The following is a 15,955-nucleotide window of genomic DNA, read 5'->3' on the forward strand; positions in this document are numbered from 1 at the left end:
CTGTGTGTGAGACGACTCCGAGCCGATCCATTGTGACATCATCAGTGGAAGCTGGTCATTTTTAATTTAGTCTTTTGATTTTTTTTAACTTTAATCAGTAATAAGTTGAAAAATAAAGCATAAAATGTTCAGTGAAGGTGCTCTCTGCCGAGAGGGGGAAAAGTGAATCAGAATATGTAAAAATGTTATCGTTACTGCGTAGTGTTTTTGCGAAGATTTAAAGATACACACATCTACACTAACATATACACACACATATACACATATACAAGATCAGCGTTTTAGTATATTCATGATATGATATATGATATGATATGATAGATGAAACTCCTCTTCTTCGTAATTGGGTTTAGCATCTCATCCTCAAACTTAGGATGTGTTAAACTATGTGTGGTTGTATCAAGCTGTGTATAGTGCCTGCGTGTACAAACATGGGGTACATGCTGAGTTTCTACCTCTCTCTCGCTGATGTTGTAAAGGATGAGTTGGTTGCAAACAGCACGGTGGCGCAGTGATAGAGCAGCTGCCTTACAGCACCAGAGACCTGGGTCAATCCTGACTATGGGTGCTATCTGTATGGAGTTTGACCTGCATGGGTTTTCTCCGGGACCTCCGTTATCCACCCACGCTCTAAAGACGTACAGGTTTGTAGGTTTATTGGCTTGGTAACATTGTAAATTGTCCCTAGTACTAGTGTAGTGCTAGGCATCACTGGGCGGTGCAGACTTGGTGGGCCGAAGGACCTGTTTCACACTGCACCTCTGCACTAAACTAAACTAAACTAAGAGTCAACCAATCCCAGGAAACCCATCTAGCAATTGGCTAAATTGAAAGACAAGGGAAATGGGAATCCTTTGTTTCATTCAAGAAAATGCCAACAGAGACATATAAAAATAAATTTAAAAGTAGACCCAGTGGTAAAGCCTATGATTGTTTAAAATATCTGGAGAGGAAGAATCCGTATTGAGAGGCAGTCTTGGTAACAGCACTCCTTCTGTAAAATGGCCCAGAATTGAAGCTGTTGTAAAAAGATTTTGAACCCTGACTTCCTCTTTGAAAGAATGTCTCTCCTGGCCTTGGAGCATTGAAATAGTTCCTGATAGCGATATTCCTTTTTAAATGGATTTCCTGATGAGATTCTATAAAAGGTTTAAGTGAAAACTTTTTGCTGATTGATCACTGTTTAACTAGTCACCTTACTTTCCTAATCAACCTAACTAAATTATCAGTTAGAGTTAACAAATTGTAATTGAACACAAGAGAATATTTTCATTATTTTTTCAGGACAGGGAGCCCAGGGGTTCAGCTGATTACTGTTTAAGCATGTTGAGCACAAAGCTGTACACCACAAGGCTATTTATATCTCAGAGACAGTGTTTAAAATCCAGTAAAAGTGTATCCTTGTTAGGTGTCGTGTGATATTTTCATTGAACAATAATCTTGTTTACACTGCCGATTTCAGAGCAATATAAATCCAATTTTACATCATAATGTTAGAAATAAGCTGTGTCAATGCAAAGCAATGCTAAACTGCCACCCCTCCAGTCTCTGGATCAGTGGCCAGTGTAATTTCCCATACTAATCCAGGGAATGGACTCTGGTTGCTATTATAAACGTCCTTCGATAGAATTCCGGCCAACAAGCTGTCCGAGAGGAAGTCATCAGCAGGCAAAGTTTTTTGTTTCTTTTCCACCTGCACAAATGAACCATGGTTGGGATTAGTGTCTCAGCCACCCCACTGTGTGCTGCAGTGTAAATGGAGTGGTTTAGAGTTAATCTGGCTCTGGGACCTGGTGCAATTTAAAATAGAACAGCTGCAGGTTCCAGTATAAATAGGGCTGAAATTATCTCCCAAAGACCTTTTTGAGTGGAGTTATTAGAACAGAAAGAGATCTAAAAAATGTAGCGTCGACTGCTATTGTGCAGTATAAAACCCAATCTCAAACTGATTTTGAGTAATCCATATAAATGTAGTCAGCGTATTGTATAATAATGCTTCCCTGTTGTTACTGGGGAAAGTCTATATTTAAAGTAGCTTGGAAAGCCAAATATCCCAAAACTCAATGTTTGTTGCTTGCAATCGAAGAATTAAGTTTGCACTATAAGCCAGTATAAGTCTAAAACCTATAACGACTGACTTGTACTAAAACATAATAAAGTTTGTCCAAATTGGTTACCAAATCTTGTTCATATTGCTAAATGCATTTACTAAAATAATTTATTTTCTTCAGAGACACGAAATGTTGCAAACTGTTTAGCTGGTAACCTTTTCTTTCATCTAGTCACCTAAGCCTTATGCTTAATCAGATTGTTGTATACTTCATTACACATGAGAGCTGTATCTAGCTCATTTAGAGAACTGTAGCCCTGAGGTAAATTTCCTGGACCAAATCTGCTGTTCAGGTTAACCCACTAATCCCCAGAGGCTGGCAAGCGCTTTCTAACTATGGGCTATCATCTATTTACAGCACTGTTTTAGCATCGTGACAGATCTTGAGGCGCGTGACATCAGAATATGTTGAGTCAAAGCCATTCCCAGGACTACTCATGCTTCCAAGCAATGACGGCACAAACATTTCCTTCTTTCCTCACTGACCCCCATGTGGCATATTTTTAAAACTGCAATGCAATGATATAGACACGTATATAGATTAGGGTCGTATGATTAAAAGAGAAAACAAAACATTGGGCTATTCAGTGACAAACTGCTGGATTTTCATTGAGCTAGCCACTTGGTAATTAGTCGTGCATCATAAATCAAGCCCCCAAGTCTCCCCCAGGTTTCTTAATTGAAAATTATTGTTTCTTAGCTCTATTGTTGAGTATGCAGCAAGACTGAGGGTGATAGATGCTGAATCCAGCACAAACAGTTTGAAACAGTCAGGACTTGATAGATCATTGCCCTGAAGGGCCTCGTAATGGTGGGTAAGCAGAGAGTTATCAGATTAAAAGCTTTTTTTTCTTTTCAGGAACCATCATGAGTCAAAAAAGTCACACTGGTTTAGTAAAGTAACCTTGACTTTTTTCCTTCCCTTTATTCTTTGTTTTCCTTTGATATCTGATGTCTTAAATTCTGTAAATTATTGATTATATATCGTCAAAACTTTTGTTTTTTGCCAGAGAGATTTTTGAGGTCTTCTCACTGACACAACATGAATCTTTATTTTTTGTCAGTATTGTTTGGTGGGATCATCTTGATCTTTCCAGGAATCTTAAAACATTTTTAACTACATTTTTAAGTACAGTTTGGTCAGATATATTAATTTTCTTTTCAGAGGAGGTGCTTTTGACAACTAATCTGAGATAGAACAGATGGCTCCAGTATGAGTGCCTCCGGACACAAAATAATTTCTGAATGGGGTGGCAACATTTTCATTGCAAAACGGAAGGGCTTATAGAAAGAGAAAATTGGAGGATATTATATTTAAAATCACTCAACATTGGGATTCACTGCGCTTGTATCTTACACCAATTTAAGGCCTTACTTATAGATAGGTGGAAGGTGAGGCTCTGGGCATTCAGAGAGGGAATTTCCTCCTTGTTTTGGCAATAACTGCAATTGGGCCCCTTGCCTTTTCATTCTTGCTTCTGAGCAGCTTGGTTGTCACGAAGGCCTCGGCAGGGAGTATTCTGTAAATTTACAAGCAAGAAATCAATTGATACCATCTCTTACATGGATCACATTTGAAACTAGCTCAGTTAAATTTACCTTTGCTCAAATTTTCTGAAATAGCTGGAGCAGGAGGAATAAAGACATTACACTCTCCCTCAACTTACAGAATTTAATTGATGTGCTCTGACAAATTGGTAGGAAGTAATTTTTTTAATCAATTTTAGGTCACTGACAATTGTTCTCTATAATTTCTAACCAAATACATAAAAGTGAAAGACAAAAGCATTTATTCAAAGTCACCGCCCTCCATCTTCGTGTCTTAGCTTTGCTTTGGTGATGTTAATATTATTCAAGATGCAAAGTGCTGGAGAAACTCAGTGGGTATGAAGCATAATTGGAGGGAATGGATAGGTGACGTCAGGGTCGGGAACCTTCTTCTGTAGAATGGTCCCAACCCATCACACCGCCTATCCATTTCCTCCCCAGGGGCTGCGTCACCCACTGAGTTACTCCAGCACTTTCTGCTTTGCTCAAAATTCCAGCATCTACTTATCCTTGACTCAATATTATTCATATGTAAGATTTGATGTATGGTAGGCTATTCAACCACTGAGGCCAGCCAACTGATCTAAGTCTTGACCTGGTCAAATGTTGAGGTGCAGTTTCCAGCAGCATAAGCTACTGTATATATGACTGGATGCCTAGTTGCTTTGGTGTTCTGTTCCAATGAAGCTGATTGCAATGTTTCTATAGCCTATGCAGAACAAATAGTGTCCCTGCAATCTCCATGGTCAGTAAAGTTCAGCTTCATCAAGTCATAATTTGTGAAGCACATATTAAGTTTAGTCAAATTTATTAAACTGAACCATTTTACACTTGGTTTCATGAAACCTCATGTTTTTAAAATCAGAAAAAGAAAAAGAAAGATAAACCCAAATATATCCTGTTGGCTAATTTAAAATTTGTTACGAGAGTCCTGGGTCATGCACCACATAATGGAATGTTAGGAATCGTAAGTTTCAAATGATGAAAGGAAAATTATTCATTTATACAGTGGTTCTCCTGATCTCAGGACATCCCAAAGTGCTCTGCAAACACTGAAGTACTTTTGAAATGGTTTTAATGTAGGAAACAAAGTAATCAATTTACACACAGCAAGACTCTACAAACAGCAACGCGATAATGACCAGATAAGCTCTATTTGTAATGTTGGTCAGAACAATGGGGGGAAATTCTCTCATTCTCCTTTGAAATAGTTCCTTGGAATCTTTTAATATCTCATCTGAAATGCAGGGCCTCTGCTCAGCTCAGCACGGAAATGTCAGGTTGTATTATTGCTCAGGTTCCTGGAATGGGACCTGAGTCACAACCTTCTGACTCCGAGGTGAGAGGCCTATTACTGAGGTGAGCTTGATGGGAAAGCATAGAGCAGATACATTGGCAGTCAAAGCCACTGCTGTGTGAGAAAACAAGGACGACGGAGGCAGAATCTTCAGAAGTCTCTGCCATTGAACAGGATTTGGGTGGAGGCAGCTTAGATTGTGGGGGGAATATAATTGTTATCTTTAGAGATTGATATTGCAAAGCACTCCTTTATGAATTCTGATTATATTCAAACTATTCTAGAAATCAGTTTAGACTAATCTACCCTGATTTAAGTTTGATTTAAGCATGGGAGAAGCTACAAATTAAACTCCCTCCTTCAATCACAGACAACTCTGTTGTTATTTGATAAATCAACAACTACTTTCTTCCATTGACTAAAAATTGACTGAACCCTAATTTTTTTAAATAATGCTACTTGAAGAAGTACATGAGTTTGAGAAGGAGGATGGATTTTTTTTTTAAGTGTGATATTCTGGAAGAGATGTGTTTTAGTTTGTGGATAAATAAAATGGAGATAAACCAAGGTGTCCTGTGGAGACATTATGCTTCTATTTTACTGCACTGGGAACTGGTTCATTGACGATCACTTTTTCCCAGCGTACAGGTCACTAGCTTGCCACAATTTTCTTCCTTCCCTTTCCAGTCTAATCTTAAGAAAACTAGTCACCAAAATCTTATCGCATTTATCTTAAAAATAAATCTTATCTGTTTCTTCAGAATTTTATACTATATGCTGAGATCTCACAGCGAAATAATATTGAGTTTTATTCTGTTTAGCTGCTGGGGATGGGGGACGTGTGAAACAAGATGGTTATAAGGATATTTGAGGATGAGATATGGAGGAGTACTGTGACGTCACTTTGCAGCACCACCATGTTTTAGCAGAATTAAGTACTATCGTAAGACATATATCCTTCCTCTTTGTCTGGAACTTAAACACTACAAAGGAATGATTTTCACACAATTTATTTTTCAACAGTGAAATGATTTAAAATCTTACAACACTGCGATTCAATTCTGCAAAAATGTGAAGGAGCTTTTCATATCACGGAAGACAGAATATTATGTCCTTTATTGTTCTGATTCTTCCGCCCTCTCTTTTCATAATTCAGTGCCATAAGCTGTGTCGATCGGCCTTAGCTTTGAGGGATCGACTGCCTCGACTGTGAATCAAACCATATTCCTGCTGTCTAGGCATTGGTAGTTTTTTTTTTGCTCTCAGATGCCAGTTTTGAACCTGTGAACTCTAGCAGAGGGGTGCGACTGTGAGAGGTTGTCATTTGATCAGCCTAAGATGGCCCTTAGACTTTATTTCGCTCTAACAGCTTGGTTCTCTGTCTAACAGTTGGTGGGAGATTAGGATGATCTAGGTAGATACATAGGCTAAAGGTTAGAAGATAGTGAGACTTCTTTTCAAAATATCTCTTGAGCAGCAAAGGCATTCAGTTTTAAAAAATGACGTTATTAAGTCGAATGTATTTCGGTTTATTTACAACAGCATTTTGTTTTAATAAATAATATTTAGTTATGTTATGAACGGGATGCATTATGGGAGGGGACGCACCCTGCAGCAGGCTGCGGGCCAGCTTGTTGAGTCCTCAGGTGCTGTCACTCTCTGTTCTAGCCATATTAATTGCTGGATAAAGACTGTAATCCCCTCCCTTTGAAGCACAAGACTGAGTTTTAGGCAGTACTTCAAAAGCAGCTCACAACAGTGGAGGCACACTTCCTAGTAGCACTAAATCAACATGATTTACAGTGTTTGTATTAGACAGAATTCATCTTGCATACTTGGCTTAGCAATGGCGGACTTGCACAGTCCCACTGGCTGGTCTATGGTTGCTGGACATGTTTGGGGTATGACAAATACAATATATGATTTCATCGACCGAGGGATTACTACCCAGGATTTCTTACTTTGAAAATCATTTGTAACAAGCTCTGAAGAGATCAGATTTTTCCTGGCGAATCTTTCACAGCTCCTCGCGTACATAACATTAGAATTGTTCAGCGCCATTTAAAAAAAGAGTGCAGCTCAGCCCATTAATAACCATGCACTATGACGGCTGTTGTCAGAATTATGGCACATACCGCATTCCACCACGTGCGAAGGACTCCCTGAAACCAAAGTGAGCCCTCATCAACCATTTATTTCAAAATATAAACTATTGTATAGGAAAATTAGAAAGCTGTGTCGAAATTACCCATGCTGCTTTAAAAAAAAATACCACTCTTGCTTTCATTACATGTGGGGCCATTTTGTTTTTAAAAGCCTTTGCACTTACAAAATGTCATTTACTAATGGGTGCCTCTCTCGGGGCTGAGGGTTTTTCAACATATTCAGAATCTAGAATTTTTTTCTTAAATTGCATTTTTGATTATTTTAATCAGCAATGAAGATTTTAAAAAGAGACACAATCACATTCTCTCATCGAGGACTTGATATTCCTCCAAGTATTCTCAGCACACTGTTTGACAAAGATTAGCAGTATTCCAGATCAAAAGAGAATCCTGCTGCACATTCTCTCCAGATTGTCATTCATTCCCATTATGTAGTGCTTGCACAAGATTTTTTTGTAATATAAACCATTGTTTCAATGCAGTGATTTGACATAAAGATGGGGCCAGAAATACTTCACAGTGCCCTCATCTTTTATTTTAAGTCAGGCCGGGGGTATCTTTGCTTGGTAAAAATTGTCAATCATTTTGTGAGTGGATTACAAGGCTATTTTTAAATGCGTTTTTTCAGGTGGTGGGATAAAAAAATATGTCAATCTTATGTAATCATTCTCTTTTGAATTGCATACTTTTTAAAAATATATTTTTAAACTACGATAAATTTATTGTTGCTTTTCAATGTAAAATTCCTGATTGAATAGGAACACTTCATCTCTTTGAAGTTTAGAGATGTTTGCCTAAATTAATTTCCTCTGTTGTCATCTGCACATTTGCTGTCAGAAATTTAAAGATGATAAATGACCGGCAGATCTCGCAGATCACCGCATCTGAACACACTGTTTAAACCGAAATAAGCAGTGTTGGAAATAAAAGTATGTATGTAGCAGTACATGATTTTATTATCAAATCCCACTGTTCATCTGGCCTCCACTTTGCGTTTGCGGGTAGGGATCTCAACATGTGTAAAACAAAACAAGTTTGACAGAAATTGTTTAATTTCAGAGCTTCTAAGTCTCTGTCATTTTGCAGACCCATACATACTCAAATTTTGTTTCCTAATAGTTAGAGTTGCTGTTTATTTTTTTAGAAAAAAATGAAAAGGCCATATTTTAGAAGTGGGTGAACATTTCCAAACACATGAATTATGTTGTGGCGATTATTGCAAAACTCTGTCAAATTTTAAAGACTATTTCAGTTGTGCGATTTTAAGCCGTTTCTAAATTAGGGTCTTGATAGAACTATATTAGGAATGTAGCAAAGAAAATATTGTCCCTGGTGATTAATATCTGCAGATTCTTACAAAGATGATTTAAGAAAGTGATTTCAGGAATACTCGAAAAAAAATGTATATATGATTACCTTTTAGAATTACGTTATGTGATTATTTTTGCCTTTTGGATTATTAGAAAAGGAAAGCAATTAATCTGTCCATAAATAAATATTTGATTTCCTTCATACCCTTTAACAGTCGAAAGTTGATTTTATACTTCCACAAATTAATTTTAGATATTTTACCAAACCATAAATAGAAATGTTTTTTTTACTTCTCATCAAGTTGTTGAAAAAAATCACTGTTGTAGCCTCCCAAATATTCTTACTGAAGGAAGATAAAAAAGATTGAACTTGCCACAATCTGAACAATCGGTATGTTACAATAAATGATTTCTTAGAAGGTGTGATAGGATTAATAAATTAAGACATTATTTTTAGAAACTGCATTTTTTATTGGACATTGGATAACAATGAGAAATGTGTTCCATTTAAATATTTAGAAACAATCAAACCTTTTTACAGCTACATTCAACGTACTAAATAATAAAACAAGACAACACGTTTGATTTGTGCATACAGTCAGAAATTTATAACAAATCTAACAGCAAATCATTAGTAAAATGATATATTAAGAAACTTAAATTTCAGTTTGTGATGTTACTTACTGCTTGAAACTTTACAATGTAATAATCTCTGATTATAAGTGATTACATTATAGCAATTTAACAAAGCAGAAAACGTGCCATGCACATAACACTAAACAATTCTTCCTGATAGTTTGTTTCTGGTTAGAATTTTTTAATGGAAATAATTTACATAAATTTTAATGGATAATTTATTTTAAACGATTATGCCTTTCATGAAAAATGATCAAAATTTCTTAAAATACTGAGGGGATTTATGAATGTGGTTGGGAGTGATTGACAGTGGCCATTTTTGATGCCTTTGTTAAACTGTTTTCTATTGTTATTTTCTATGTTATATACTGGATAAGTTTGTGTGTTTATTTTATTGCATACAGTTCTATTTTTAATAACATTCATGTCTAACATATATCCCTAAAAAAATTATCGCATCATTATCAGCCAGAGTGGTGGAAGAAATACACCAGGGAAGATACCGGCCTTCAGAGTAACAACTGAATATGTATAGGGCTTTTCTACAGGTGAGTGACAAAATGATTTGATTATGAGTAGTTTAATTAATTTCAAGAAGTGTAGCCTGTAAATGCATTCTGCCTGTTAAATCTGTGGACATTTTATTGAATAATATTTGAGGAAGATGAGGTTTGCTCGTTGGTTCACTTTAAGAATACTGACTAGTGATCAAAACTTATAAATAATACTATGTCTTCTCAATGTATGTTGCAGATCATTGTGAAAATAAAATAGTTAATACATTGAATGAACTTCTGCAAAACTTTATTTGGAAACTTTGCCAAAGTTGAAATTTGTAACATGATGCTGAAAACATAATTTGGAAATAATTTTAGGTTTCTTTTCAGGCTTTAACACTTCCTGGGAAATAGAATACTGCATAAACCCCACAGAGAATTGCTCTCACGGTTCAGGACATCATATGAACCCTTTGTATGCAGCAGACTGGCAACATCTTCTCAGACACCTGCTATTTTCTATATTACAAGGCAGGTCAAGGTGTCACTTGTTTGTAAACAATTTGATCGACTGTCCATTACATATAAGCAGTTTTCACAAATAAGGCAACAAAGCAAGTCTAACGAGGGCCACAGCCTGATAAATGCTTTTGCTCCTAAATAGAATGGCCCAACTGCCCAATGTAAGAGCAACATCGCCCTCTATACTCTGGAAAGATAGTGCAACATGCAATTTAGTGGCAATATACTCCTTAAACTTTTGGCTATGACATGATGATAGAAAAGTGTTGAGACTTCACTATTGTAATTTTTACTTTGGTTTTTCAGTGTTAGTTTTTTTTAATCCAGCGGGAGTGATTGATCTGTGTGGGTCAGATGTAAAATATATTTGACAAAATCCTTATGTATCAAACGTACATGTTTCTTATCAACTACTGTTCCTCTGATTTTCATTTTACTTTGCAGAACAATAATTGAAATCTAAACCTTCATTTGATCATACTCATGGTGAACCATTTTGAAAAACATGACTTTTCAGAAAAAAATGCTTTTCAGAAAATAATGCACATAAATTATTGGATTTTTCAATAAAAAGACAATAACATTTTCAAAAGCCTGAATTGTTATAAGCTAAAATCTAGAGATTATATAATTTTAATGTACATTTAAAGAAAATAATTCACCAGATATTTATTACATATTAATTAATGAAGTAAGTGAATAAATTGTTGTCAAAATTATGAACTTTACGCAGAATATAACACATCTAATCACGAATGAACAAATAATTCATTCCAGATAGATTTTATGCACAGAATTTGCTCATTTGTTTTTTTCTGTTTATAGCTAACCCTACATTTAAAAACAAATTACTCCAAGTGGCTATTAAGTCACCATAAAACTTTTCCTTTTTAAAATTATACATCACAATTATCGTAATCTTAACAGCATAAAAAGTAAATTAACAATATTTGGAAGCTATAAAGAAATGTAATCCTTGATTAATAGGGAGGAAGTGAGTTCAAATGTGTGCAATATTTTAACTCATTGAATGCTGAACTCACTGTGCACGTTACACAAGTTGTTCGTAGTGCCAAATTGAACCATGCTTTATGCTTTTCCTCATAGTCCTGACTTGAGATCTTAAAACATATAGAGAATGCAGCTATATATCTGAGCTGGTGTATTGAATGGGGGTGAGGTGAAGGGGAGTGTCATCATTTTAAATAACACATTGAATCACCATGTTCATTTTTGAGAACAAATTAGAAGCACTGAAGGGATGGTGCAAATAATTGTTTCATGTGATCTGTGCTTGTGGCTGTTGTAATCATCAGGCCTGATTCACAAAAGCGCACTCGAATGTTCTTTGGCTTCCTGCAGGGTTCGAGACTGTTACCTCTGCATTCACATTTGTGCCCTTGTAATCACCATTTTAAACTGTGGCCCACAACCACGAATCCCTTGTCCCTTGATTGAGCTCCTCTTTCCCTGTTAACAAGGTGTTGAGTTTTTTTTTAATTGGTTCATAGGATTGTTGGAGCTGTGCTAATTGATGTAAGGTTTTCATATTGTCTTAATGTTCTTTCTGTTCCCCAGTATCCCCATGAATTTATTTTATTCTTCTTGTGATAAAGACCAGGAGCAAATTTACACAGAACAATCATTTTCTTCTAACAAAAATAGCTGTTTATAGATTTTCTTAATTCCACTTTTATAAAAGGTAAGTACATTTTGGACCAGCTGATTTTGACATTTAACCATTCAATGCATCTTGAATATGGTGCATGCTCAATTTCAAAACATTTACATCAGAACTGATTTGAACATTTCAACTGCAAATTATTTGAAGCTAGCTTTTCTAAGTTCTTGATGATAGCTTTTGTAGCTTTTATAATCTGTATTTATTGTTTCTATTAAATTTAAATTATATTTAGATAATGATACAAATGAATGATACCATTTGTTTAATATTATTTTTAATATAAGCAACACTTCTACCATATTTTGTAGAAGTATCATCATATATATTTTAAATATTTACTAAATGTACAACTTCATTGTGTATAACTTATTATACATAATGTTGAATTACATTAACCTGGCATTAAGGATCCAGTACATTTATTTGTTTTCTAAAAGGGGAATGTATTATTTAATGTGCAATGTTTTATAATAATACACCTATTACTATATTGTTATACTTGATGTGTATTGAATCATTGTATTTCATTAATTATTCCTCCTAAAATCAGTTAATAGGATTAACATGTTTAATTTCAATGTATATGGAGATTAGGACCAAGCACAGTATCTTCCTTTACTTTTATTTTATAAGGTATTAAAGTTTGGTTCTTATATTTTATGACTTTTGGTCAAATGATTAACCTAACTACCAATATGCAATAATCTGTATTATTTCAGAAAGCAAGTATTCAATCAATACAGGAATACGATGGAAACTTTTGGATGCTTCTGTTCATTTCTGGATTGTAAAATGCAGACAAGATTTAGAAAACATAATAGTTTGAAGTCTGACAGCTCATAGCATATTTAATGAAGCATTCATGCAGTTACAGATTGAAAATGTTTACCCTGTGGTTTTTAATGCACTCTTTCATACTTAGGTATTTCTAATATAGAATTAATCTATGGATTTTTTTTGTTACAATCCATTCCATTATGAAATTTATTCTGTAATGTAACATTGAAATTAATGGGTTAATTGCATTCCACTTCCATCAAACACTTAAGTATGGAAACCTCTCTTTGCAATTGAAGAAGGAGAAATAGAATCTTCCATTTACTTTGTCAATTCGGCAGAGTGGAAAAACCCATGTCTGTTTTCGGCAAGAAAACGGGTAGGTGTTTTGATGCTTTACCAAAATGTGTGATTGTGTATATGGAAAGGATTATTTTCTGCCATTTTAGAAAGATCACAAACTATGAACACTGGAGATTAACTGACAGTCCCCAGGAAAACAATGATAAAATGGCTGCTTTAGAATAGTTAACAATTGCCATACCATCGACAGCAGCAAATAATGTAGACCATACATGATGTAAATGAAATTAAAATGAAGGTCATTAACAAATAAAACAAAATAAACACTGTTTGGTCTTTTTTACTGTATGCAAAGGGAAGATTAAAGAATAAAGAAGAGATTTGACAATTTGATAGGTAAGAATAAAGATGAAAATGTTTTACTGTTTTATCTTTCAGTGAAGGTGCAGTTAACATTCATAGTTATAGGGAAATTATAATTAAATGTCTTCCTTTCTGAAAACATAAGTAATAATGTAGTGAAATTAATGGGCAGGTCTACCAAAAAAAAATTCTTCGTCTTTCCTAGGGACCATATTATGTTTCCCCAATCACTATTACTTTCCCTGGCAATAAGGTTGTTCTTTGTATTTGCCTCCCCTTTCCCATTTCCTAAGCTTTCATACAAAAAGAGTCAGAATTGTGAAAAATTGCCCCTTAAATATTAATTTTAGTGGTGCTCTCTATATTATTTTTAGTTTGTGTCACCAAGATTGTGCATACATTTCTGTAAAAAGATGTTGTATAGACCAAAGCTTTAGATTAAGGCATCGAGATGACTCACCTATCACATTGATCTGGTTGCACAACATAACCTATAAAATGTATTTAACACACCAGGAGTTATATAAATAGTTCATATTGCTTGAAAATGACAGGGCTAAGAATTTCTATAATTCCTTCAGTTAACTGGGCCACATTATACTGCATGCATCTTTAAAGGTTAATACCATGAGCGGTTTTATTTTTCACACTCCCTATGACTGCATTTTACTCATTCGTTTAATTAATATGACATCTTGTCTGCTTCTCTAGACTAATCTCTGGGCATCCGTGTAAAGTGGTTTCATGAAGTTGAGCTGAGTTAGACATTGAAACATTTAATTTCCCTGCACACATATTTTCTTGAAATACATGATATTGATAAAACTAGGGTTCAGCTGGTGTAAGAAATGCTAAGTGTTTTTTTACTGCAATGCTGAAGCTGACACACAAGTTGCTTTTTAAACAATTGAAACTCTGAAAATAACCAAAAATACGAGTCATCTGTAAAGATCTCTGATGAAATGACATTCATTGAATATAATTTTACCTCAAGCTACTGTGAATTATATACATATATTTCTACTGCATGTTTAACTTGTACTAATACAAACTAAACTAAAAAAATAAACAGTGCAAGATTAAGGGTATTGGAGCACTTAAATTTTACTTTTGTTTTGCAAGTTTGCAAGCCACATAATCCCCTTGTAAATTTACACTGATGATTATGAAAACTCTGGATGATTATGTTACATTCTACAAGACTAGGATAACTATATCCTGAAAGAGAAACCATTAGCTACATGTGTTACTTTCTGGGGGGAAAAAAAGAAAAAGTATTAGTGTATTTAAGGCTAATCCCACCATCCTTATTACAGCCTCAGGCAGAATACAGTGCAGCTGCTGCTAGGTTTCCATTTAATTCAACCAGTTGCCAAAGTCTACAAATCTGTAACCTAAAGCAGAAATTAACTCTTTCAGTTATCTTCAACCTCCAATAATTTTGTTAAACAACAAAACTAAACATCTGTGTGTGTTATTTTTAAAACATATCTTGCTGAGGCAATACCACTTTGTAAATTTGCTTGAATTGTGATAAATGTAGCGAGTTATTGTCTGGCAAAGGTAAGCAGTAACTCGGACACGGGATAGGAAAGACTTCAGTCACCATGTGCGATGATACTGTAAATGAATGTTTCACAAACACATTAACAAGGCTGCATTGCAGATCAGCTAAGAAACCATATTTTAAATTTGTGTGTATGACCAATTTACCAAGTTACATGAATCATTTGAGTAGTTGAAACATTAATAGAATGTCATTTAAACTTTAACATTTGAAATTGTTTATATTTCAATTAGAACATTTCTGTGTATATAAATTTACATATACCTTATAATCACTTACATTTTCCTTAACAAAATCTCAATTCAATCTTAAAACATAAAAAAAATATTTCAATTATATATCTCCGCAAGTCCACATGCATATATGTGCATATACTCTCACTCATCCAGTGCAAGGTACGTATACACAGGTATTTTTAAACTTATTGATGTGATTTGACACTGCAATGATGATTAGATGTATGTATAAATCACAGTGCAATATGGACAAACTCAAAATGCAAGGTACAAAATATATTTGTCGTTGGAAATTAGAGATTTCAATCACACAACAGAATGCAAGTTTTGTTCCCTTCTGCCATGGTTTGTTATTTTTCCTTTGAAGTTTTGTAAGTGACTGTAAAACAGGACTGGGAGAAGACTGAAATTAAAATAGGGAACCGAATTATATATTTTGAAGTGCCCTGGATGTAGGTTAAATATTTTGTAACATTTTAACATTTTATTGGAGAAGACATTTTAACATCAATAAATAAAACTCCTCGGATAGCTTATTTAGGATGAGATATTCACGAACTAAATATCAGTTAAACAATTCAATCTGTGCAGTATTTCATTTCTATTTCCATTAGGATCAAAGAAAGTCAATTCAACGAATAGTCAGTGGCTATACCATTTAGCCGTAATATATTTACTTAGAGAGAACTCTAGTAAATGTTTACATAAGAACATAAAGGAGGAAAATTGAGAAAATTCCTCTGACCCAATGTAGTTCATCTGGTTGAAGATGAAAAAAAAAAGAATATTGTTTTTATACTGAGGGCTAATAAGACATGGAACAAGTTTCCAGAAACAATAGTGGAAGCAGATTCTTAATAGTTTTTAAAAGTCAAAGGATTATTTGAGAAAGAAACATGTAAAAGCCATGGGAAAAAGTTAGGCAAAGCAATTTAATGAG

Source organism: Leucoraja erinacea, chromosome 14, assembly GCF_028641065.1.
Source record: "Leucoraja erinacea ecotype New England chromosome 14, Leri_hhj_1, whole genome shotgun sequence".
In the NCBI taxonomy this organism is placed as follows: Eukaryota; Metazoa; Chordata; class Chondrichthyes; order Rajiformes; family Rajidae; genus Leucoraja; species Leucoraja erinaceus.